At 49.4% G+C, this 26,911-nt stretch overlaps 1 long non-coding RNA gene across 4 annotated transcripts; it reads right to left on the reverse strand.

Annotated features, from left to right (window-relative positions):
* Positions 1 to 9,823: 9,823 nt before the first annotated feature.
* On the reverse strand, positions 9,824 to 25,150 carry LOC132674136 (uncharacterized). 4 transcript variants are annotated; one of them, XR_009608445.1, is made up of 4 exons: positions 25,067 to 25,150; positions 23,062 to 23,214; positions 10,661 to 10,791; positions 9,824 to 10,257 (listed from the first exon to the last, which is right to left on the reverse strand). It is a non-coding gene; the product is annotated as an uncharacterized LOC132674136 (long non-coding RNA). The 4 variants fall into 4 exon arrangements; XR_009608450.3 differs by lacking the exons at positions 9,824 to 10,257; positions 10,661 to 10,791 and adding an exon at positions 17,394 to 17,925; XR_009608447.2 differs by lacking the exons at positions 9,824 to 10,257; positions 10,661 to 10,791 and adding an exon at positions 22,187 to 22,446.
* Positions 25,151 to 26,911: the final 1,761 nt, after the last annotated feature.

Here is a 26,911-nt window from a genome sequence, read left to right on the forward strand (position 1 = left end):
GGGACAGAGAGAGACAGAGCATGAACGGGGGAGGGGCAGAGAGAGAGGGAGACACAGAATCGGAAACAGGCTCCAGGCTCCGGGCCATCAGCCCAGAGCCTGACGCGGGGCTCGAACTCACGGACCGCGAGATCGTGACCTGGCTGAAGTCGGACGCTTAACCGACTGCGCCACCCAGGCGCCCCTTTTGGGGGGTGTTTTCTTTTGTTTTTGAGAGAGCATGAGCTGAGGGAGGGATGGGGCAGAGAGCTAGGGGGACAGAGGATCTGAAACAGGCTCGATCTGACAGCAGCAATGAGCCCAATGTGGGGCTTGGACTCACAAACTGCGAGATGATGACCTGAGCCAAATTCGGATGTTCAGCCGCCTGGGCCACCCGGGTGCCCTGATTCTTTCGCTACTTACTACCCACCCCTAGGTTCTCCCACTCAAGTCTCTAAGGAGCCAGGTGTGTGATCCAGCTGAGAAAACTCAAATGTGCTTTCCCAGCTAAGAGAGGCACTGTCGGCCAGCTCTACCCAAAGGATGCAAAGTAGGAGGTGGGCTTGATTTTACCAGATCTTTGCATTTCTCAAGAGAGGCTAGAAATGCGGATTTTTTTTTTCTTCACGTGAAATCTCCCAATTTTTAAACATTGGTTTTTTTCTAGACATAATGCAAGACTCACCATCCCCGGTGAGGACAACTTCATCCTTCCAGTCGCTTGGACCAAAAGTTATCCTTGATTCAACTTGCCCTTTCTCACTCCCCACCTCCCATCTATTAGGACGTCCCTTTGGCTACACCCTCAGAAGGCACCCAGCACCAGCTACTGCTCCCTGCCTTCACTCACCTACAGCCCCAGACCAAGCCACTGCTCGAGCCACCACGGGACCCAGGCAAACTGCGCAGCCCCCTCCCCATTGCCAACTTTCACCCTGGGTCCATGCATGTGAGTTTCTTTTTTTTTAATATGAAATGTATTGTCAAATTGGTTTCCATACAACACCCAGTGCTCATCCCAACAGATGCCCTCCTCAATGCCCATCCCTCCCCCCCCATCAACCCTCAGTTTATTCTCAGTTTTTAAGAGTCTCTTATGGTTTGGCTCCCTCCCTCTCTACCTTTTTTTTTTTTCCCTTCCCCTCCCCCATGGTCTTCTGTTAAGTTTCTTAGGATCCACATAAGAGTGAAAACATATGGTATCTGTCTTTCTCTGTATGACTTATTTCACTTAGCATCACACTCTCCAGTTCCATCCATGTTGCTACAAAAGGCCATATTTCATTCTTTCTCATTGCCACGTAGTACTCCATTGTGTATATAAACCACAATTTCTTTATCCATTCATCAGTTGATGGACATTTAGGCTCTTTCCATAATTTGGCTATTGTTGAGAGTGCTGCATGCATGTGAGTTTCAACAAAGCCACCAAAGAGCCCTTTTACAAATGTAAGCTAGATCATGTGCCACCTCTGGTCACACCCCACAATGGCAGTTTATTGCACTCATGGTGAAAGCCAAAGTCATCCAAAGCTTTACATGACTTGGTCTTCCTACAGTTCCCTCCTCAACATTACCTCCACTTCCCCTTGCCCAGCCTGTCCAGCTGCAGTGAATGCCGTGTTGTGCTTCCAACAGGCCAGGCAGGCTCCCAACACGGGTCCCTCACGCTGGCGTTCTCAATGCCTGGAACATTCCTCAAAGCTCATCTCTCACCTCCTTCGAGTGTCTATTCAAATGTGTTTCTCAATGAAGCCCATCCCAGCAGCCTTATCAAACATCGCCTCCCTGGCATTCTGAGTACCCATGAGCCAGCTTTATTTATTTTAGCACTTAACCACATAATATACTATGTACATGTATATCTATATGTACTTGACTATTTTCATCTGCTAGAATTTAAGATCCGCAGGAGCAGGAATTTGTCTGATTGATGCATCCTTAGTACCTACAACAGTATCTGGTACACAGTAGGTACTCAGCAAATAGGTGTTAAACAAATAAATGAATGAATAGCAGACTGGATACTGTCACCAAGCAGCTCTGCATTTATAGTTCAGTCGGAATTTCTTCAAGATTTGCTCCAAGCCCAAATCTTGCTTATACTCACGGGAATTTCAGTCCTGCTGCTGGCTGGCCAGAGGGCCATTTAAGGACAGGCAGTATTTCTGGGGTCCATGAATCAAGAGCTACCTCCCTTTCCTGCATAGAGCCCTGTCCTGCCCACATCTAGACAAACACTCCTGCCTTTGCCAAGTTTTTCATCCCGGAACGTGGCTTCTCTGAAGCCTGCACAGTAACTGTCCTCTAAGCCAATGTTTTCAAAAGAGTATTCTTTGCAACAGTGGTCCCATGAGAGTCTCCAAGAAAAATAAGTTCTGGAAATACACACACACACACACACACACACACACACACACACACTTTCTCTCTCCTTAGAGTTCACAATACATGTTAGCATTTTAAAGGCTTCAATCTGGTAGTGCGTTCGTTATCTCTTTATTTGCTCCTGTGTTTCTCAAGTTTGTTAGACCACACAACCCCTTCCCCCAATGAAATACCTATTAATAATACTCCAGGACACAAATGCTCTGAGCAAGCAGTTTCATATTCTTTATCCTCTTGTGGGGCAGGACAGGAGAGTTCAAAGAAAACTATATCCTATTCATTTTTCCAGCCACTTGCTGGAACTTGCAAGGATACTGAGACTTCCTCATGTCCACACTTTCAGGCTAATGATATGTCTCTCTTGCTACTGCTGTCCCCAACTTGTAAAGTGGGGGTGGTGGATTTACCTTCGCCTTCATCAGCTATGGTTCTCCCCATTGCAAGTGACAGAAAAACAGACTCAAATAAGTTTAAGCAAAGACAAAGGGAATTCACTGGTACGTATAAGTGGAAAAGTTTAAAGGTATGGCAGCTTCAGGCATGGCTGGATCAAGAGTCCAACCAGGATGTTAGAATGCAATTTCATGCATTTTCCAATTCAGCCTTCAAGACAATATGGCTACCACAGCGCCAGGCACACCTCCTCTCACATTCAAATACAGCTAGATAGAACAAAAACCTTTACTGATAGCCCCCTCTAAAATCCTTAGCTCTTCTCTGATTGGACCTGCATAGAATATGTGACCATCCCTGAACTGTGGCCAAAAGGATAGGATGCACTGACTGGGTTAGGCTGAGGCCTGATATTCCCCTCTTGGAGCTAGCTTAGACTCTACCCAGACAGACAAGTAGGGTTGAGAATTGGTGATAAATGGGTCTCCCACCCCCTGCCAAAAAGTCAGGCATTATGCCAGAAACAGGGAGGATGGACGCTGAGAAGACCATGCTGAGTTGTGTACCACCCAGCCCTTTGCACACACATCCAAACACTAAACACCCTCCAGGAAGTGGTCCCGGATTCCCCAAGCCAGAACTAAGCAACCCTCTTAAGGAACTGATGCATACAAACAAATAGCTGTGGAACACAATAGGAATTTTTCAGGTTCACAAGAGGAAGCAGTAGGAGTACAAAAGATTTGGAGTCAGAAAGGCTTGAATTCACAGTCTGGATGTATAACCTCGGATGAGTTACTTAACCTCCCGCAATTTCAGTTTTGTCATCTCTAAGGATTCGAGTTTTCTAATCATTCACACTCATGGTGGGAAACGTCTATAATAAAATCTAGAGAGCAAACTCCAGTCAGCCATTATCCCAGCTCCCCGTGGTTACGTCTTGCCCGCTGCCCGCCTCTAGACCCCACTGTGTTTTAATCAGCCCCTCACGACAGGGTCAGGTCTCCCCTGGATTTCTCCAGAAACATCCGCTCCGTGGCAGCTTGGGGACACGTGTCCTGGTCTCACCATTCTGTCAGCAGGGAGCTGTTCCTTTGCGGTCTAGCCTGCAGCCCTCCCGTTACACCTGAAGTCAGCTCCCGTGTTCTCAGCCCATGCTGCTCTCACCGAGGTGAGCTTCAAGACCAGAAACTGTTTCCGGCAGCTGCCAGGGCTCACATGAAGCACACAAGCTCTGGGGATAAAACAAAAGTCAATACAAGTATTCAGCTTCAGGCCATACAAAAGCCCTCCTGACTTGAGATGACAATGGAAGAAAGCAGGTCCAGGCACCGAGCATGCATCTTTTTTTTTTTTTTTTTTTTCCATTAGGAGACAGCCAATCACACTGAGAGGAGGGTGACAAAGCTCTCTCTCCTTGTGGCAGAGATAAACCGTGGAGATGGAGAGGAGACATGAAAAGCAGAAAGATACGTGAAGGTAAACACGGACCAATCCGGTCAGCCGTGGGGCTTCTATTTTACGAGAGGGATTCAGGGACTAGTGCTCCAGGAGACAGTGATAAACTTGGAGCATTAAGGCAAGTGGACACAGTCTGGAGTTCTCACGAGGGCTCAGATGTACTCCCACTCATTTATTCCTTCATTCCCTAGTCTAATACGGATTAAGCATGTAACCTGTGCTCAGTGCGTCCGGCTCAGACCGACACAAAATGCCCCGGGCCCCGCCCTTGCTGAACTCAATCCAGAGGCAAAGACAGGTGATAAACACGCAAACCCTTCAAATAAATACGCAGCTACAAACTGGAACAAACACTAAAATGAAACGCACCCAAGCAGTAAGGGAGAGTACCGGGTGAGCCGTGCTTGCTCGCTGCGGTCAGAGAAGGCACTTATCGACCCAAACGGGGAGAAAGAAGAGGAAGCCCATAGATGCCAAGAAGGAAAGACCCGTGTTCAAGGGCAGAAAGCAGCCAGTGGGGCTGGAGCTTACTCAACACGTGATGGGGACAAAAGCGTGTGGTGCAATCAGAGGAGGAGGGAGAGACCGAATCACATAGGGACACCTGGGTCCTGATAGCGCTTAGATCTTAGCTGAAGGGCAAAGCCTCTTTTCTAAGCCACCACGGTCCACTGGGATCCTATTCATGGCACCTGCATACGTTTGAGAAATGCAATTTGCATGACGCCTCACTTATTTGAATAACAGAGAGCACCCACAAGAGTAGGGGGGCCCTTACAGTAATCTGAGCTCTCTCAGGGGGGCTGGAGCCCACAAACCAGGAAAGCCCCTGACTTGGATCATATCAAGAGACAACCCAGGGACCTCAAATAATCTCTGCCTAGGGAGGAATAAGGAGACACAGATAAAACAGGATAATGAGAAGCGTCCATGGGAGCCCCTGAATAAACAGCTCTCTCCCACCTTCAAGCTGTCACCCAGGTCACTCAGGTGTAAGTGCCATACTCAGACAGACTCAAGCCTCAGCATCACCCGGGAGCTTGTCAGAAATGCAGCCCGTATCGGTTTCCTATTGCTGCTGTAACAGCTGACCACACACTTAGTAACTCAAAACAACGCGGAAGTATGACCTCACAGTTGCTGAGGGCAGAAGTCTGAAACAGGTCTCCTGGGGCTAGAAGCAAGATGTTGGCAGGGCTATGTCACCCTGGAGGCTCTAGAGGAAGGTCCTTTTTCTTGCTTGCTCCAGCTTCTAGAAGGCACCTGCATTCCTTGCCTCAAAGCTCCCCAGTTCCCTTTTCAAGGCCAGCAGAAGCAGCTGGTTCTGTCTCACATTGCATCCGTCAGACCTGCACTGGGCCCACCTGGATGGGCCAGGATCATCTCCCATCTCCAGGTCAGCTGACTAGCAGCCTTTATCCTCCTCAGCCTATCACCCACCACAGTCAGAGGTTCCGGGGATTAGGACGTGGACGTTCTGGGGGCCCATCATCTGCCCAACCCATCGATGCCAGACAGACTGAAGCAGAATGGACATTTTAACAAGACCAGCAGGTGGCTCAGGGGCACATTCCAATTTGGGAAGCCCTGGCCTGGTGGCCCTGCCAGTGTAGACATCTCTCAGACCAGGCACAGGATGCCAGATGAGCGGGTTCAATCAGGCCACGAGGACCGATCTTCTTGGCTCAGCGGCCACAGCTGCAAACATTCCCTCTGTCTCCACACGACCTCGAGCCCCTCATGGGCCTTTTGTCCGGAGACCTGGGCTCGAAGACAACCTCTTATAGGTGGTCTGAGCGTTTCGCAATGTTCCCCAAGGGGGAGCAAACGGGAGGAGACTTGCACACAGCATGAGGGAGGAACAGAATTTGCTCACCACCCCCACTGCAGGCCCAAGAATGGCCAGTCATGGGAAAAGGTCAGCAAAGCTTGCTTCGCGCCAAGCGAATTGTGATTCTCTACAATTAGGAACTGTAATTAGACGGGGGGAGCCTTGCAGGTTTCACAGATGAGATAACAGGCTCAGGTTGTGATTTGCTCAAGGTCACAGAGGGGAGCAGTGGAGAAGTTTGCAGAACAGGGAGCTAGGGACAGCGGCATGAGGCTACACACCCTGCTGTTTCTAACTGGCTATTAACCGGGGGACTGTGCCTCAACTGAAGGTCACCTGTCACAGGAAGGAGAGAGTAGAGATTAAGACCACCATACCTCTGGCTCCATCTGTTCTGAGGGAAAGCTGATCCTAACGACTGCCTGGACTCAGCCTGATCTGGCGGGTTCCTCACGCAGTCAGCCACACCTAGAATTTTCCAAGCATTCAGTGAAGCCCCAGAAGGATAGGTCCCCAGGCATCACTGCCTGGATCTCAGCAGGGGGGATGAAGCACAAGCCCTCTGGGGAAGGATGACCCAGGGCATTTCCTGCCTGGAGCAGACCCATCACAGCCCGGCAGGTGCCCATAACCAGCAGCCAGTGCACAGAGTGCTGCCTGAGCCCCACACAGGTGCCAGCACCTGGAAATCTCTTCAGGATGCCCACTTCCAGGCAGAGCCTTTCCTCTGCTTGTCCCAGAGCCCCCCCAAGGAGCTGACATTTGGAAGCTTCCCTCCACACCCCAGCAATGCTCAGCTTCCCTGCACTGCTAAAAAACATCTGGCTGGCTTGGCACCTAAGCCGGGTAAAAATAGCGTGCCATCTTGTGAGTGGGCACCACGCCATCTCAGCAGATGGAGACCAGTGCCGGCAGCCAAGAGACCGCTGAACGGTATGGAAGGCATTTGCAAAGGGCAAGATTCACAGCTGGAGGGGTCACGAGATTGAATGCCAGGACCTGAGGTGAGGGGGCAGAAGTTAAACAAGAGGGCCACAGAAAGGGGCAGGACCTCTCTGCCTTTCACGGGAAGGACAGGGCAGTAGAAGACAGCACTTGGACACTGGAAGGGGCAATGGTGAAGATCTGGTCTTGGAACCAGATGGACCCGTGCTTGATCCTACCATCACCTTTACTAGCTGTGTGACCCGGAGCCAGCATTTAACCTCTCTGGGCCTCAGTGTAAACCCACACTGCAGGGTTCTGATAGGCTATTCCGTCCCTCTTACATTCAGTAAGTATATTATTGAATGTCAGGCACTGTGCTTGGTGTGGGACATGGCAGTGAGCACACAGCACTGAGGTCTCTTGTAGGAGACACACGTGAATTAAAAAGTGGCACGAATAAAGTAAAATGTCAACTGAGGTAAGTGCCTCAATGGGAGGGTCTGTGGTATAATTAGACCATGTAATTGAGGGGTTGGGAAGCAGAGGCGCCCAAGTCGAGGAAAGCGTCCCCCAGGAAGGACAGTTAAGATCTGTAAGGTGAGTAGGGAAATAAATAGGGAAAAATGAGAGAAGGTACCCTAAGCTCTTAGCACCGTGCCTGGGACCTGATAACCACCAGCAAGCGGAACTGATTATTAATGACTACTTACTGGAAATAAAATTGTAGCAATAGCAATCTATTGGATCCAGGATCAGAACACAGGGCTGCGGACCTCAGGACCATGAGCAGTCATTTCCAAAGCAAAAGTCTCACCTCTCGTCTCCACCCAGAGGAGAGAGGCCAGTGGACTTAAAAAATAAAAAACTGGGGGGGCGGGCACCTGGGTGGCTCAGTCGGTTGAGCATCTGATTGGGGCTCAGGTCATGATCTCACAGTTTGTGAGTTCGAGCCCCGCGTCGGGCTCTGTGCTGACAGCTCAGAGCCTGGAGCTTGCTTCGGATTCTGTGTCTCCCTCTCTCTCTGTTCCTCCCCTGCTCCCACGCTGTCTCTCTCTCTCTCTCAAAAATAAATAAAGGTAAAAAAAAAATTTTTTTTAATTCCTTTCTCGTCTGCTAGGAGAGTCAGTCTCTGTAGCTTGCAACCACTAATGCTTACAGACACGCAGAATCCCAATATTTAAAAGGAATAAAAGTGGATATGGTCTGCTGAGACGTAGAAGAGTGGACAGGGGCTTCTCCCTCTCACACCACACCTGTCGGTGGTTTCTTCTCTCAAAACTGCCGCAGGAGCCTGGGAGAGCTTGGCTGGAAACTCCTGATCTCACCCCATCCCTTTGTTACAAATAAGGAGAGCAAGGCAGGAGGGGTCCTCTGACTTGCCAAGTGAGAGTGGAAAACTCAGGCCTCCAACCTCCTGGGGCAGCACCCTTCCTGCCCAGCTCCCCCCGAGCCCCGCACCCCCCGCAGCGGCAGGCCCGCCAGAATCGAAGAGGCAAGGAGACCACAGGGCCAGGTAGAGATCAGGTGCATCTCTGCTACTTGAAGTCACAGAAAACAGCAACCACACGATGGTCTGGGAGGGCTCCACCCCAGGCAGCCGGCTCATTGCTCATCCCTGCTCTTTATTTCCTTGGCTGCCAGCGGGTCCGTGCAGGCACACCTTCACCACGACACCCTCAAGTCATGATGACAGACGTGTGTCACAAAGGCCCTCTGCCATATTCCCACAGTGCACCTCCCTGACTGGTCCCCAGTCCTACAAGACGCTCTGCAGAAAATGAGTTGCACGGGGGCGGCTGGATGGTTCGGTCGCTTAAGCATCAGGCTCTGGATTTTGGCTCAGACCATGATCTCACAATTCGTGAGTTCAAGCCCTGCATTGGGCTCTGTGCTGACAGCACGGGGCCTGCTTGGGATTCTCTCTCTCCCCCTCTCTGCCCCTTCCCCACTTGCACTCTCTGTCTCTCTCTCTGTCTCTGCCAAAATACATAAACTTAAAAAAAAAAAATGAGTTGCAAGAACAAATGCCCCCTTTTCTAGACCCGACGGCACATTTTCTTACTTTCCCACACGTTACTATGAAATGAGAGGTGGTGTAGTGAAATGGTTATGAGTATGTACTCCGGCATGCCTGGGTCTGATGACCGGCTCTGGCCCTTCCTAGCTGTGTGACCTTGGGCAAGTTACTCAACCATTCTGGGTCTCAGCTTTCCCATTTGTAGATTGGCAATGAAATAAAAGATCCAACCATGTTAGTTCACATTCTGCAAGAGGCAGACTCCACCATGAGACGAGATGTGTCGGACGTGTCCTGGGAGAAACACCTGTGCGAGAATACAGGGGTGAAGCTGGAGGAGGCTGGGGACTGTGTGAGGCCTTGGGGAACACCTGTTCCTGCCACAAAAGAGGAGAAACAAAAGCCTTAGACTGCCATGCAGTTCCAAGAAAGTTTGGGCAAATTTTTGAGGAGTTCTTGAGTTCAAGTTAGCTGTCAGACGAGTCCCAGGTCTCCCAGGATGGGGTCTACCTCGGTATCCCTGACATGCTCAGTCACTGGCCTCTGCCCCAGGCCGTGCGAGGTGTGTTCAGAGTGCACCCCTGGGGCCCGAGGTCAATCACGCTCCCTGGAGTACTCCCTCTGGGATTCTTCAGCCCCTCCCAGCCGCACACCTACCTCAAAAGGTAGGACTGAGTCAATTTAGGTAAAAGCTCTTAAAAACATGCCTGGTCCATCTTAAGTACTCTGTACAGACTGCGTTAAAACAAACAAGGTTGAAATGACGATGCTTCCGAAAATCAATTCGCACACCCCATGTGATAGTTTTCCTTTTTTGTTCTGATTCCTGAAAATGCTGTTATTAAAATGCTGATACACCTTACAATCAGTGCATCATGGCATTGAAGAAATACATTTGGAAAACTGCAAATTATATACTGGAGATGTGCATTGGTGTACTAAAGATTCTGATAAGTCCTGCAACAGACATGCCTACTTCACTTGGTTCAACTCCCAGGTGTCCAAACTTCTTTGCACACAGATCTCTGATTTGTATCCACTTCCAATAGATTCCTTTTCTCTTTACTTAAAGCGGTTGGTTTCATTTGATTGCCTCTGAGTCCCAGCCGATACAGAGACAATCTCAGTATATCAAAGAAGTAACATGGAAGGGCTTTGGTTGAAGGTGAGGTGGGGCTGGGGCTAGGATTCATGGAATACAGTTGTGGCAAATGCTGTTTCAGATGACGCTCAGGAATTAGGTTCAGAAGAAACAGACCTTCGGGTAGACAGGAAGATGGGAGAGGAAGGAGGAATGTTTCTTGACACACCCAGGTCACCCCACCCCACCAGGTCCCTGGAGGACATCTTTGGAAAACCCCCATTCAACCCAACCCTTTCACGGAGATCTGCCCAACCAGCCTCTGGGCGGAAGCAGGGCACCCGTCTCCATCCGGGCTCCTGAAGGGCATAAAAGCACCATGGAAAAAGAACTTCTGGCCACCGTGACCCGAGTTGGGGGGCCAGGAAATGGGGATGCCCCCTCCATTTCTCACTTACCACTGGTTTAATGTCTGCTCTGTGCCAGTCAGTGTGCTTGGAGGTGCAGACTCAGCTATGACAGGTGGAGCTTGCTTACGGGGGCCACCTTTTATGCGCCATCTCAGACCCTGGCCACCCACCTCTTTGTCCTGTCCAGAGCTGTGGCAACAAGCGGTGCCTTGCTTCAGCTGCACTGGGTATCTCTTGGTTTCTGTAGACCTTCTCTGCTGTGTGACAGGTGCCCCCAGGATCCTGCTCTGCCGTGTGGCCCCTGGCAGACATTTAAGTGCAAACATTGAAAAGAAGCCCTAACCAAGTCAGGAACAAATGCTCCCCTCTTTTGTGTCTTGGGTGGGGGGGATGGTGCTGTTGTGTGCTCCACACTGCTTCTCAGAGGGTCCCATGCGCACAGCATCACCGCAGTCAGGATTGACCTGCCTGGCTTGCCTGTTGGTCTCCCAAGTGTCCCCACACCCTTTCCGAAGAATCACTTCTTCAAAATAAACTATCTGCACATAACTCTTTTCTTATCATCTGCGTTTTAGGAGAACCACGGTAGGACCTTTTTCTTAATATTGTTTTGCATGTTTAGCAATTAAAATAGTATATACTTACAAAAATTTTGTTTATTTTGAGAGAGAGAGAGCGAGAGAGCAAGCATTGGGTAGGAGCAGAGAGAGAGAGGAAAGAGAGAATCCCAAGCAGGCTCTAAACTGTCAGTGCAGAGCCTGATACGGGGCTCAAACCCACGAATCGTGAAATCATGACATGAGCTGAAACCAAGAGTCGGATACTTAACCTACTGAGCCACCCAGGTGCCCCTGATAGTATGTCCTTCCAATAATTCCTTTGACCATCAGAGCAACCGAGAATAGAAGAGGAAAAATGGAGCTCAGACAGGTCAGTTGACTTTCTAAATGTCACACAGCTAGAAAACAGCAAGAAAACAGCTAGAAAACAGCTAGAAAACAGTAAGACTCCCATATCTCAGCCCAAATTGCTGTCAATAGAAGTGTCTGTTCAGGGTCTGAGCACCTCAACCCAGCCTCAAAGGTAAACCCTTTGAATTCCCTTAGGCTGGATTTTGAAGAACATTTGTGAATTAGCTAGAGGGAGATGGGCCAGACAGAGCGTGGGGACAAGATTTTGGACCAAGGGAACAGCAGGAGCAGAAGCCCAGAAGTGGGAGCCATTTATCAGGGTTTCCTCTGGGAACTGTAGGGAACATGGCTTGGAAGAAACACAAGGCCAAGGAGGCATGTGGGGTATTGGTGAGAATTGCATGAAAGATCACATGGACCTCGTAGACTAAGAATTCCGACTGCTGGTTGATGAACACAGGAGGCCATGGGGTGGTGGTGTAGGGAGAGGACGTAAGGCTTGCAGGAGAGAACTTCAGATCTGTGGGGTTTGCCCAGAATCAGCTGGTGCCTATCCAGAGCCTCCCTGCCTGGCACCCTGGGACAGATTGTTTCCCTGAGGGCTCAGGGCTCCGTTCCTGACCAAGCTGCCCCTTGCATTGTTCTTGACTGTGTAAAAGAAAATGAAATGAGACGACCTGTTCTTTTTCTCTGGGAAGAGGTGCATCTCTCATGTGTAACTAATCAGGGCCAGTGGGGGGCTAGAAAAGAAGGGAGGGCACTCAGAGAAACCCAGACTCAGCAGTCTGTCAGAAGGCCACCTCAGCCCTCCTCAGCCGCTTCAAGCTGTGGTCAGCCCAGTTAACCACTGACGACCTCAGGCCTCGTCGGCACTGGGGATGAAGGACCACGGTTAACAAGTGACCTCACATGCCCATGTGTACACGGAAACGCCCGCAGAAACCAGTCTCTCGGAGGGCAGACGCCTCCTTCCTTGCTGGGGCAGCACAGACCAGCGGGAGCTCTCTCAACAGAGAGGTTTACGGGGTGTATCCAGAACTTCAACAACGCTCTAACATTGCTGCCATGTCCCTTCCAGGAACTTGTCCTAAGTAAAGAGTCAGACAAATGTAGCAGATGCTTGTTCCAGCCTCATTTGTAGGAAGAGAAAATGAAGATCAACCTCGATGTCCAGCAGTTGGGGCTAGAGTAAATTATAGCATGTCCATTCAATAGAAAATAATGTAGTCATTGAACAAGTAGGAAGTATGTGGTAGATTGCAGAAATACCCACAATCATTCTCCTTTCTCTGTGCTTGCCCTTTGCAACACGACTCTGCAGCAACTCCTATCCCAGGAATGGGGTCTCTTTCACACCCTCCTGGCCACGTGACTCACTCTGGTCGACAGAATACAGAGAAAGGAGACAATGTGCCTATTCTGAGCTTAAGTCTTTAGAGACCTTAAGCTCTCCTGCCCTCTTGCTTACCCTCTCTCTCTCTCTCTCTCTCATTCTCTCCCTCTCCCTTAGTCCCTCCTCTCTGTTGGGAAAACAGCCGTCATGTGACCTGCCCAAGCATGTGCCCCTTATGGGACTTGGCCAGCACACCAGTATATCTGCCGTGCCCCCACTCCTGTGGGTAAGGAATGGGGTCTTTGCCTGTGGTACAAGAGGGGTGTATGTAGTACATCACCCTGCATTGGCTACCAGAAGGGTCCCGTGGCCATGGGAGACTGACACACAGTACAGACACTGATCTTGTGCATCTCTTCTATATGCGAATTAAAACACATATGTTTTTTATTTTGTTGTTGTTGTTGTTTATTTGAGAGACACAGAGAGAGAGTGCCCGTGCGAGCAGGGAAGGGGCAGAGAGAGAGAGAGAGAGAATTCCAAGTAGGCTCTGCACTGCCAGTAGCTCACAAACCATCAGATCACGACCTGAGCCAAAACCAAGAGTCAGATGCTTAACCGACTGAGCCACCCAGGCTCCCCAAAACCCACATGTTTTTTATTTTTATTTATTTTATTTTATTTTATTTTTTAATTTTTTTTAACGTTTATTTATTTTTGAGACAGAGAGAGACAGAGCATGAATGGGGGAGGGTCAGAGAGAGAGAGACACACACACACAGAATCTGAAACAGGCTCCAGGCTCCGAGCTGTCAGCACAGAGCCCGACGCGGGGCTTGAACTCACGAAACGCAAGATCATGACCTGAGCTGAAGTCGGACGCTTCACCGACTGAGCCACCCAGGTGTCCCATGTTTTTTAAAACACATATGTATGTTGTTCTAACCAACACCTTGTATGTTGAGTCCCCCCTCGTGACTCTGAACCTCTAGCAGGTGCAGGGGGCCAGGCCTGGGTTCTCTTCTGGTGGTTGGCATTGCTATGATCTTTGCCGTCCTCACCATCCGAATCTTTACTTGGGACGGGTAGCTGTGTCTTCCTACTCAGTATTCTCTCTCCATGTCTCAGAATCCTGCCACCACCACGTGCACAAGCTCAAGCCAGCTGTTGGAGGATGAGAGGCCACATGGGGGGAGCCCAGTTGTATCAACTGACCCCATCCCTAGACCAGCCTCCAACCAGCTGACCCTCCGACACGTGTGAGGCTGGCCAACTTCCACAGAACCGCCGGCAGCCATAGCTGATCGCAGACACATCAGTGCACCCGGCCAAGACCTGAAAACCATCTACCTGGTCTGATGACTTATAAGCAATAATAGTAAACACTAATTTTTATTTTTATTTATGTATAAAAACTTTTTTAACGTTTATTTATTTTTGAGAGAGACAGAGACAGCGCGAGAGCAGGGGAGGGGCGGAGGGAGGGGGAAACACAGAATCCAAAGCAGGCTCCAGGCCCTGAGCTGTCAACACAGAGCCCAACGCAAGGCTCGAACTCACAAGCCTCAAGATCATGACCTGAGCCGACGACAGACACGTAACCGACTGAGCCACCCAGGAGCCCCCATAAATACTAATTTTTAAAATCCAGCTGTTCTCAAAGTGTGGTCTGGGGACTACAGAAGGTCCCTGACCCTATTAAAGTCTCTACAAGGTCAAACCTCATTTTGTAATACTGTGAAGACGATACTTGCCTTTTTGCTCTGACTCAGGAGCGTACAACGGAGTTTTTCAGAAGTCACATGGCATGTAATGACATCATTACCATGATGGTTAGTGGAATATTTGCTTGCGTTTTCTTGCCTTAAAAATTTTGTTTTCAGGCTTGCCTGGGTGGCTCAGTCGGTTAAGCGTCCGACTTCGCCTCAGGTCATGATCTCACTGTTCTTGGGTTTGAGCCCCGCATCGGGCTCTGTGACGACAGCTCAGAGCCTGGAGCCTGCTTAGATTCTGTGTCTCCTTCTCTCGCTGCCCCTCCCCTGCTCATGCTTTGTCTCTCTCTGTCTCTCAAAAATAAATAAATGCCAAAAAAATTTTTTTAATAAAGAAATATTTTGTTTTCATTTCCAATATAGTGAATATTGATAGCTATAGCTGGCATAAGCGGAAGTTCTTTGAGGTATTTAATGATTTTAAAAGTGTAAAAATGTCTGGAAACCAAAAGTATGTGAGGACCACTGTGTTAAACCACGAGGTTTGAGGCTAAGTTATTAAGCAGGAGTACATATTTGATACAGAGTAGAGGCATGTGATCAACATGGAATGAGGTTTATATCATTGGGTCTTTGAAAACACTGCAAGGGTGCCTCTTTTGTTTGAAAGCTTTCATACAAAAATATGCATATAACCAAAATGTTCATGGTGATCATCTTTTCTATAATTATCCATATTTTCTCATTTTTTGTAAGAAATTTATTGCTCATGTAAGAAAAAACAGCCTTAAAAACAAAACATGTGGGGATGCCCGAGTGGCTCAGTCGGTTAAGGGTCCAACTCTGGCTCAGGTCATGATCTCATGGTCCGTGGGTTCAAGCCCCATGTCGCGCTCTGGGCTGACAGCTCAGAGCCTGGAGCCTGCTTCGGATTCTGTCTCCCTCTCTCTCTGCCCTTCCCTTCCTTGCGCTCTGACTCTCTGTCTCTCAAAAAGAAATAAACATTAAAATAAAATAAAAACAACCACATATGAACAAACAAACAAAAAGACCCCAGACTCTTAAATCCAGAGGAAAAACTGGAGGTTCCCTGAGGGGGAGGGGCTGGGGGCTGGAGGAAAAAGATAAAGAGGATTAAGAGGTACAAACCTCCAGGTGTGAAATAAGTAAGTCACAGAGATGACAAGTAACAGCATAGGGAATATGGTCAATAATGTTGTAATAACACTGCATGGTGACAGATGGGGACTGCACTTAGCATGGTGAGCGCTGAGTAATGGATAGAATTGTCGAATCAATACGTTGTACACCTGAAACTAATATCACATTGTATGTCACACATACCTCCGTAATTAAAAAGAAAGTTAGCTTGTCCAAATAGTCTTTGTGTCGCTGTTGAGACATAGTAGACATACAGCATTATATTAGCTGTAGGTGTATAACCTAGCGATTACATATCTGTACGTGCCTATGGTCTCTAGAAAGAAAAGACAGCACACTCTCTCTTTCACTATGACCACGGCCCCTCCCATGGCAGGGTTTCGGTGGACGGACTTGGGCGAGTTAGAGGACTGCCTTCTGCCACCCTTTTCACACCCATCCAGAGAATTGAGCAAAGGGACCCGGAGTTGCCACGTCTCCAACTTCCAGGGGCAGTCCGGTCAGACTTGTCTTGCTGCCCACTTTTCCAATAACAAATGAACATGCTAATTCCCCGGGGGAGAAGCCCACTCCAAGATGCCCCCAAACAAGAAATGAGCAAGAGCCATTTCATATTCCTGTGTGCACAAATCCTCCACAAGTTGACTGCATTCCCGCAGCGGTTGCCTAGGGAACACCAGTGACATAAAGGAGATGTGAGGACACACTAAATAACTTTAGCAACTATTTACATTTGGCAAATGCGGCCAGGGGCAGGGCCCTGTGTGCCTCCCTGTGGAAAAGACAGAGAAGGAAGGAAACCCCCAGAAGGAATGGGAGCCAGCCAAGCAGGGCAGCAGAGGTAGAATAAGTGAGGGAGGGGAGCTCTTAACTCTTTCATGGCCCCTCCTCTAAGCGTGCTGAGGCCAGAGGTAAGCAACGGTGAGAGCCAGTAGGGTCCCAAAGCTTTGCGCGTTTAGGGCGATGTGACCAGAGGGCAGGAAACCCCAGAGAGGGGTGACCAGGGACTGGCTCCCCCTACTCACACCCTGCAGTGCCCCCCCCCACCATCTTGCCCCCATTTCTACCACCTTGGGAGACAGATGGCAGGATGGGCCGTGAGGCTGCGGGGCTCCGCATCGCTGAGGTGGTTAATTGGGATCCTTTTCACCTGACAGGTGAGAAGTCTGAGAGAGCCACAGGGGGTCCGCTCTCTGTCAAACCAGCTCCTTCTCTCAACTGTCTCCTCTCATTAGAGCTGAGCCCTTCCCACAGAGCCCCAAGAGGAGAGGAGGCAAATGAGCGGAGCCATCCCCGCTGTGGCCTAGAAATTGGAGCGACTGTCACCGGGCTTGGCAGGGCTCCTTAGGTGAGGTCCTGCATGGCTCCCAAGAGCCCCGAGCTCCCCCTGTCTGAGTGGGACGGAGAAAGACCCAGAAGAGAGGCCAGCAGGGGCCCAGACGGAGCCTGGCTTTTCTCACCGCAAAGTTCTAGTCACATTGAATTATATCAGAAATGATTGACTCCTTTATTCACCCCCCACCCCCCTTGCTTCCAGCCCCCTAGCCCTCTCCGCTTTGACCACATCTGTGGGCTGCACTGAAACAGAGCCAACATAAACGAAAACAAAGCAAACCCTGGCAGCCGGTGAGGGCAGGGACGTCCCACCCATCTGGGCAGTCCACATGCGGGGACTGGACTGCCAAGGCGCACCTCCTGCTCATACAAGTGCTGTGTGGAGTCATTAACGAGCCTGGGGTTGGGCAGGCCAGGGCGAGTGAAGAGTGCGCATACCCATGTGGGCTAATTGGAGAGGAAGAGAGAAGGACTCTCCCAAGTGAGCACTAAAACGTGTGCAGACTGAACGATCCTCTCGAGCAGGATGGCGGTCGGCTGGCAGTGTCCCACAATGTGGCTGCTATCATTTGTCTTCCAAATTGTTTCCCAGTCTGAATGGCTTCTGGACACTTCGGCTTCCATGGATGTATGCATAAAGACATGCCACTTAAACCATGCAGGATTTGTTTTTGTTTTTGTTTTTTATGAAAGTGTTCAGAGCTGGCAAAAGCAGAGGAGAGAGACAGACACTCTAGTAGGTTGTTGGTGAGGATGACAACTGGCTGACATTTCTGGAGGCCGGTGTGGGCTCCATGTGTCCATGCGGGAGACACAGTCACCATAGGGCTAGGAAGTCTTGGATTCTACAGCCTTGGATGTTTTCTCTGCATTGAAAATGCACTCTCACTGCTGGTGCTGGTGGAGTTGAAAAACCACCATTCTCCAGAGTCCCAAACTTCTACTGGTCCCAGCTCCTGGTGGCCAGCAAATCCCATCATCACCTGGGAGAAATAAATGGGATGTTCTGTGGGATACACTCGCTTGGAAAGGTCACACCGCAAGGTGGCTTAAGTCCTCCGAGCATTAGTTTACAGAATGCTCCTCTTCAGGTGACAACTATGGTCCCTTGATTCCAGAAATGTCACCACGAACTGGGACAGGTGCTGGTATTAGTTACACAGTATCCAGTACCCAGAACCCCTTCTCTCCTTGATGTTTCTGCCCCGTGAGACATCTGGTTTACCATGCTACAGTCTATCCCCTATGATGAGGTCCCTGAAACCAGACCACCATCCGGCTATCTAAATTCCTTAGTCTTCTCAGTGGATGTCAAACCCGAAGGTGGACCAGTCGGGAGGCTTAGATTTCTCAGAGGTCGTAAACAGACAACCCGCAAAAGTTCTCATCTAATTCTGGGCACTTGGTCATTGAAATTCTTGTTCTTACGCAGCCAAAACACCATTACATGAGCTTAGAACATGACAGGATTATGCAGACAAATGTATCAGCAATGGCCCCCTCTGGGAGGTGGGATTAAACTGATTTTCTGCCTTTTGCCTGTTTCCTTGCACCGTGAGGTACTTTATGCACTTCCAAGTGACTTTGAATCTATTATTCCGTGGCTGTAGGAGATCAGATGCAAAAATGGCCCCAACTATCTCCCTCCCTGTATGCACACCCCTTTACAATGTGACTTTGCAGCCTCTGCCGTTAAGAGATGGAGTCTGGTCCCCCACCCCTTGAATCGGGGTGAGGCTTATCTCTTGCTTTGACGAAAAGAATTCGGCAGCAGGGACAATGTAACTGCCCTAAGTCCAAGCTTCAAGAGGCTGTAGACTTTGGCTTTCTGTCTTGTATTCCACAGACCCCTGGGACTAGCCTGTTGGAGAATGACAGATCCTTGGAGAAAGACTAACTGTCTCAGCTGGGCCAGCCTACACTGGCAGCTGTCCCCTGGTGTGTGAGTTATCCAGCCCAAGCTGAAGAACTGCCTAGCTGAACCCAGCCCAAACTGCTGATTCTCAGAATCGTGAGCTTCTAAGCCACCATCGTTATGGACCACTAGCTTTGGGTGGTGCTTTTTACGCAGCGAGAGCTGATACCATGAGCTCCCAAACTAAGTGGGACAGGTATCATTTTAACCAGTTTGGAAATCAAAACAGGCTGGCACAGGACTGGATGTTTTATTCAAGGCCCGAAGGCCAAGTCGTAGTAGATTGAGAATTTGAACCCAGGTGTCCTGCCGGTTTATTTTCTCATGTGCATTTTCTCCAGCATGGTAAACGTGTGAGAGACTTCTGGACAGCAGCCCTTAAAAGTCCCTCCTGCGCGAGCCCGCTGCATTTTGGGGGCATCTGTCCGATATCACCTGCTGCCACAACACCTCACCGCCCTGCCTTGCCTCCAACCCTCCGCGGGCAGCACAGCCACACATCAACCATCAATAATCAGCCAGCTGGCAATGCCAGCTCGCAATCTGCAAGGCTCAAGCGGCTCCCATCCGGCCGCCCTCTCTTCTGCAAGAGCAAAGGCAGCAGCCTGAAGAACATGGAACATTTCTTTTGAGCCACACTGAATGGGATCAGTGGGTGGGCCTGTCCACTTGTCGGCATCCGTTGGAGATCAAAGCCAACACAAGACGGAGCAGACCCAAGAGGAGGAAGGAGGGGAAAAGCCCCCTCCAACCCACTCCAAACCTGGCCAAGCCTTCTAAGGGGTGGATGTGGTAACAATCCAGATCGAAACGCCACCCCCTCCCCAAGGAGCCCAGAGGAGAAAGGATGAGAAGGAAATAGAATGGTTGGGGGTGGAGGGTAGGAAGAGGAAGCAACCGAAAACACAAAGGAAGGAAGGAGGGCAATCGGAGGAAGAACTCCACCCTCTAGTAGCTTCAAAGCAGGCCTTCAGGGCAACAACAGGAGGGCGGGCGGCCCACGGAGGAGACAGCTGCACACAGGTCCTGGCTGGGCGCACTGGCACCCGCGGCTGCCAGCTGGAGGGAAAACAGGCCGGCCTGGCTACGGAAGGGAGAGGGCTGGTGCTTGTTTCTTTCCTCGGAAGAGCTGGAAAGAACAGAGCCCAGCCCCGTGAACCTGGCCAGGCCCAATTTCCTCCCACAAGGAGAATTCTTTCCTGTGCTTGGGAAACACACCTGGCTAGAATTCTCATGCCACGGGCCAGGAGCTCAGAGCTTTCTGCCCAGCGGATGGTCCCTAGGGGAAATAAAACGCTTGGCTGAAACAATACACTTTGATGTCAAAACGCGTTGGCAGGAGACAAGTAACAAGCACTAAATGCCTGCTCAATGTGCCATGAGTCAGTAGCACTCAGAGCACTAGTGAAGGCAAGAATGGTAACAGTAATAATAATGGCCGCCATTTAATGAGCACGCACTAGGTGCTGGGCATGGTTTTATTGCCTCCTCACAACTCGATGGGTTTGGTGTGGGAGACCCCCTGGTCGTGCCCTCCACCTCCCGCCCTCACATACAACGAGGCCCAACATCCACCACCAGCTCCCGCCATCTCTGGGCCTCCTCACCAGTGGGATTCAGGTCTGGTCACCCAGTGTAGTCAGTTGTTTGATAACACACTTGGTGTGCCTGCCTCCCTGCCCTATCTCCCTTCCTTGTCCCCTACTAGTGGTTCCTGGGATCACCCATCCGAATAAACTCCCTGTGCTAGAATCCTTTCCCCAAGGTTGATTTCTGGGGGAATCCAACATACAGGGCTGATAGCCCCATTTTACAGATGAGAAAACTATGGCTTAAAAGTTCCAGAGAACCTACCAGGGCGTGCCTGACTCAAAGTGCTTATAATGACTATTCTCTCCTACAATCACTATAATTTGTGCTGAATCCTTTGGGAGCCAAGGAGACATCAGCTCAGGCCAGGAAACCCCGAAAGGGCGCCCCCCACCCCCCCGAGAGCGGCTTCGGGCAGGTGGGTCTAGAGTCTCCTGAGGAGACTGGATCTCGGCCCCATTGGTTAAGAAGACACTGGGCCCCACTGGTTAAGAAGGCTTTGGCATCGGGAGACCTGAGTTTTCCTTCTGGAGGAGCCCAGAAGGAGTTCTATGGCCTGGGGCAAGTCCCTGAACCTCTCCAACACTCCGGTAAAGGGAGGCTACAGTGGCTGCCCCGTAAGGCGGCAACCAGCCTCAGTCTGCCCCTCACTTGCCCTCTTAAGCCTTCCCTCGGTCTTGTGTATAGTTGAGGTGTGTTGTGTCAGGCGGATGGAATGAAAACATGAAGGTGATGCACTGGGCAGGGGTCCTGATTCAGGTCGGGAATTCTCCTTCCTCTCTGGGCTTGTGTGTAATGTGGTTGATCTCAGCCCCTGAAGACATTTAAATAGTGACAGCACCGTAAAAACCAATCTGATGCCAGAGCACTCCATGGAGACTCCCGGGGCCCAATTAACTTTCCACATTAAGCCAGCCCCACGGGGGCTCCAGAAACGCCCAGGTTTTACAAAAGGACTCCCAAGCTTGGAGGCCAGGGGTAGCTGGAGGCCCAGCTGTGGGCCACTGCCCAAAATGCTGGAGACGACTTCTTAAGAAGAAGACATAGGTCAAAGAGCCCTGAAATGTGAAGGGACAGTTTTGGATACCTGACCAGTGGTTCTCCACCCATGGAGCGTGGCTCCCTGGAGTGTCTCAGACCCTTCGTTAGGGAGCTGTCTGTGCCAGAGACCTCCCATCTGCCCCTCCAGATCCACCCGCCATCTTCTTCCGCTCCACTCTGTCGGGAAGGCTGCCCCATAGAGAATGTATCCGCAGCCTCCTTTGCCCTCTGGCTTCTGATGAGTGCTGTCAAGACACTGGAGGGTGGAAGGACCGAAAGGTTGGGGAATTTATCCTCGTGCTGGGTCACCACAAGTAAGCAATGTCGTTCTAGCCCCAGCTACACTCCTCTGGCACGCTTTTCCATCTGGCAGCTCTCCCCAGCTGCAGGTAAAATCCCTTACTCCCTTGTCCTTGTAGCCTCGGGGTGCACCAGCTCCTGGCTGGTAGCCCTGGAGCACTGACCAAGCTCTTGATGTTCCCCTAAACCCTCTAGACACCTTGGTCAACGGTCCTCTTATTAAACTCTCTTCAATTAACCTGTGTGAGTGTGTCATCGGTTTCCTGCTGAGACCCAGACACAGCCACCAAATTTGTAACAGGGTGTCAGGTTTATTTTTACCACAACAAAGCTTAAAGACTGTCATCATGACGTGCGCCTGTTTCAACGCCCAGCTGAGCGGGTCATGCGGTACATCTGCTAAAAGGCCATTTGGCTGCAAATAATAGAAAACTGGGTTCACACTGGCTTAAACAGAGAGGGGGGTTATTTTCTCAGATAACAGAAAGGCTGGAGGTAGGCAGCTGCTGACATGGATTTTAATGATTTCTGGGCCAACCTCTATTATTCTCACGGGCTTTGTCTTGTGACACAAGATGGCTGCTTCAGCTGCAGGCAACTCATCCATGCCCAGGCCAGGAATAAATTGGCCATCGGAAAAAGTCATCATCAGTTATTTCTGTGCAGGAAAGAGAAAGATTTCCCAAAGCCCCCTTCCCCACCCCAGCATATTCTCACTTACAGGTTGGATCTGTGTAGCCAATCTCCATAGCTGCAAGGGAGGCGAAGAGAGGAATTATCTGGAATTCTATTCTCCACACAGGGAGAGGGCAAGGGAAAAGGAGACTGGAAACTACATGAGGGTAAACTACATGAGGGTAAAAAAAAAACCTACAGTGAGGTCTCCCAGGTGTACCAAAAAATAACATAGCTACAACTTGCAATGAAGAGCACTACTCCAGGTCAAGCTAGACTTACCATCTTCCATTTCCTGTGTTTACTCTGGAGCAAGTGAGACTTTTGCTGGTTCAGGCAATAAATGACCCTATTCAGCCAGCAACCTTGTCCCTTCAAGGATGCTACCAAAAACCCTGAGTATTTTTACAGTGTGGCCCTATCGGCCCACAAAAAGTTGGAGCAATTGATGTTTTCCCAGTACTCAGCATCAAATTCCAGGCTCCCCCCACAGCTGCATAACACAGAAGTTTGGGGCTAAGGGCAGAATCATCTGGATTGCCCATCTGAGGGACTGAAAATGGTATCAAAACTAGGTTCCCACCCTGTAGCTCCTCACCTCCATGAGAATGCTGTCATGTCTCCTCAACCTTCAAATGTATCTTGTATGCTAAGCAAGTTGATGCTTCCTCCCGATTTTTGCTGCAACTCTGCCTTCCCTTGGCACTCTGCTCAGATATCTAAGCATAGGGACCATTTGGCCATCACATCACTGTAAAATGACACCAGACCAGTTGTTATTTTCTTCTTTATGCTCATCTATCCCTTCTCACTTTCCTGACAATGAACATGTATGTTGTATGATGCGAAATCATTTTCTTTTTTAGTTAGATTTATATACATACACATATATGTATATATATATACATATATATACATATACGTGTGTGTGTGTATATATATATATATATATATATATATATATATATATATATATACATGCAGTTTTGGAGACGAACAAACAATGGAGCGTCCCTGCAAAGCCCTTTCCCACTTAATTTCGGAGCCTATGTGTATTTCAATGCAAATACAATCCATATGTTTGCTTCGTTCATACATCCTCATCCACACAGCTCTAAGAGCAAGCTGATTGATGACCACAGGCCCTCAAGACTTTTTGAAGGATTTCTTTTTCCTCAAAAAAGAGAAAGCTGCCTTTGGCAGCAGCAGCGGGAGCTTGCCTGCCAAATGTCTGAGAGTGAGTCACAATACAGAAGCCAAAGGTCCAGAGAAGTAGACGAAGGATCAGGTATCAGCCTTCTCCAGAAAGGAGGCTCACAGCTCTTTTCCATATCCAATATTTATTAAACACCTACCATTTATGGGGTGCAGTGTTGGGGGTGGGGAGCAGGGAAACTACAAAAATGACACATCTATGCATTCCCTTCCAGGAGTTACCACTTTTACTGGGGTCAGCAAATTTCTCTGCAAAAGGCCAGATAGTAGATACTCTGCCTTTACAGGCCAGAAGGCCTATGTGGCAAATTCACAACTCTGCCATGGTAGCATGAAGGCAATTGTAGACAACACACGAATGAATGAGGGTGGTTGTATCCCAGTACATTTTGTGTTTTGATACCCAAAAACAGAGGTGGGGTCCATTTGGCCCACAGGCCACAGTGTGCCGACCCCTGGTCTAGATGAAAACACATGAAATTGTTGGCAATGTCACGTGGTCCCATCTAATGGTTGGGGAGATTAAATAAACACAGACGACTCTTACATGAAGAAGAAAGTACAAGAGGCCATAATCATGATTTTGTTTCCCGGATGGTTCTTCTGAAACGATCATCTGAGTTAACTAATGATTCTAGCCGAGTGACCCCCGGCTACCCCACCTAGCACCTGAAACGCACTAAGTCAACCTCTATTTTTATATGAAATATGCAACCCTGGGTTGCTGCTAAAATTACGTAGGTGCCTTATAGCATTCTTGGAAGGGAGAGGATTGACTCCTTTGAAGATGAGAAGCAGAGGAGTAACTGTTGTTAAACAGGCTGGGTCCCTGCAGGTCTTGTCACAGACTTTGACATGCTAATGGGCTCCTTGAAGTCCTCTGATGGAGATGTAGCATGGAGCAGCTCCCCAGCTGATTTGTTCCAGGAAGATCTTTGTATAAGCAAAACATCCCCGACTGTGGTTCTAGAAACTACCCTGTGGAAATACCTTTACCCAAGGTGTTTCTAAGAAGACCAGCTTCCTCTCCTGACAGATCTCATGTGACTATCCTATGTCGCTAAGAACAAGAGTGAAAGAAGGTGGGTAAGACAAAGGTTCCAGCTCTTTGCCTGACATCTGTCCTGGACCTAGAGGAGAGGTTAACCTAGGCTGGTCCCTGAGCAGCACTGATTGGATAACTGCCACTTTCCATTTCCTGCTTTAAGGGATGTAATTTGACACCCAGACTTGAACCTTTCTGGGAGAATTCCTATAATGACATTATGACATCTTGTGGCCGTTTAGAGGAACCCACGCTATTCCCCTTGGGTTTTGATCCTGAAGGAGAAAAGCCCTACTTAAAGGTCACCACCCAAAGGAGCCCCAGGAGGACGTCCTCCCTTTACCTGCTCCTCATTGGCCAACTGGTTCCATTTCTATCATTCAGTGTCTTGCTACTCAAAGCGTGGGCCTCAGACCAGTGGGACCAACAGCAGTGCATATTCTCAGGCACCCCACCCCCACCCCCCAGAGCATCAGAATCACAATCAGCATTGTCATAAGAGCTCTGGGGATTGGAGTACACAGCAGTTGGAGGAGCATCTCACTGGTAGAGCTCTTTGTGGGTGAATGCGAGTTTTGCTTCTTTTTTCAGGAATGGGAAGAAAAAGGAAGCACCAAAGGCTGGCGGACAGTGTTAAGCTACACGTTCTTTGGTGTAGTTCTAACTACCTCATTGTTTCCAGGGATTTGCAAGGGCCCTTGGATAAGGTAAATAATTCTATTTTGTTATTTTCCTAGTATTTATTAGATATTGTTGCCAGACCCCACACTCAGTATTCTACTGGCAGTACTTTACTTAATTCCCACTGACATTGCTGTAGAAACTATTACTGGCTGGATTTTATGGATGAGGAACCTAAGGCTTAGAGGGGAGGTTGACTTGCAGATGTTGGTCTTTGCTCAGTCCCTCACAACTCACTATCCTAGAGGTAGGATAAAGGAAGATCAAAGCTATAACCAAGAAGAAAGGAAACACCAGCGAACAGGGAACATCAGCCCAGTGTCAGAAGACAGAGAAAGGACAGACAAGTGACAATGGATGTGGATCTCAGCTTTCTCCTCGGTCCTAAGTGCCCACGAGAGGAAGCCAACACGAAGCAGAGATGACGCCCTGCAGAATATTGGAAGTTTCAAGAATGGGAAGTACCAGGTACCTCTGGAGGCAGGCATGGGGGGTGGCGTTGAAACAGGAATGTGGGTTGAAAGTGGCTGCAAACTTAGATCCCCAGCCCCCTTCTCCAGGCCCACATTGCCAGGCAAGCATCGAGCTCTGTAGCTGCCAACAGGAAGGCAAATCTTGAGAGACAGGCGACACTGGGCACTGTGGCTTGGGGGCCACCAGACCCCACTCACGTAGGAATGAGGAGCTGTACTGAAAGCAGGGAGTCAGTGAATGTCCACCAGCAAGGAGTGATGCTCAGTCCTCTTCTACCAACTCAGCTCCAGAATGCCCACTGTCTAGCTTATCAGTATCCTGCCCCCATCCCCAACACACACACACACACATACACACAAACACACACACACAAACACACACAGAACACCCCATGAAGATAAATCAGTTTTCTTTTCCAGGGAAGCTGACTGAGCCAAAAGCAAAGACCTAGAGAATTTGATATTTGGGGCCCTTAGAAAAAAAAAAAAACATGTCTGTCTACCTCTCAGGTTTCCCAATCAGAAGGTTGCACACCCAGGACATTTGAAGAGTGCTTCTACCTTGACACTCAGAAGCCAAAACAAATGAAAGGGGGGAAATTCAGACTGAGAGGGTGCAAGGAGTGGAAGAATGTTGTTAAAAACAGTGAAAGAAAGAGAAGATGACAAACTCTTTAAGCGAGAACGAGATACTCTCACGAAGTTATAGAAAATAGAAGTCTCTGGGAATTGAAAACAGGATAGCAGAAGGGTCGGGTAACTACAGTGAGACCCCCAATCTGCTTTCTCACCCTTGTTTCTCTGCTTCCTTCCCCTCCTGTTGAACAGGGGCTCCCCCCAGGCCTCCTTGGACACTGTGGTTGGTCAGCCACTCACCTAAAGATCCTGAGGAGATCTGAGAAGGCCTGAGCTGTGTCCCCACTAATTCATATGTTGGAATCTGAGCCCCCAGTACCTCAGAATGTGACATATTTCAAGGTCAGGCCTTAAAGGGGATGATTAATGAGAGGCCCTTAAGGTAGCCCTATTCCAAG

This window comes from Panthera onca, chromosome A2 (assembly GCF_046562875.1).
Source record: "Panthera onca isolate mPanOnc1 chromosome A2, mPanOnc1 haplotype 2, whole genome shotgun sequence".
Classification (NCBI taxonomy): Eukaryota; Metazoa; Chordata; class Mammalia; order Carnivora; family Felidae; genus Panthera; species Panthera onca.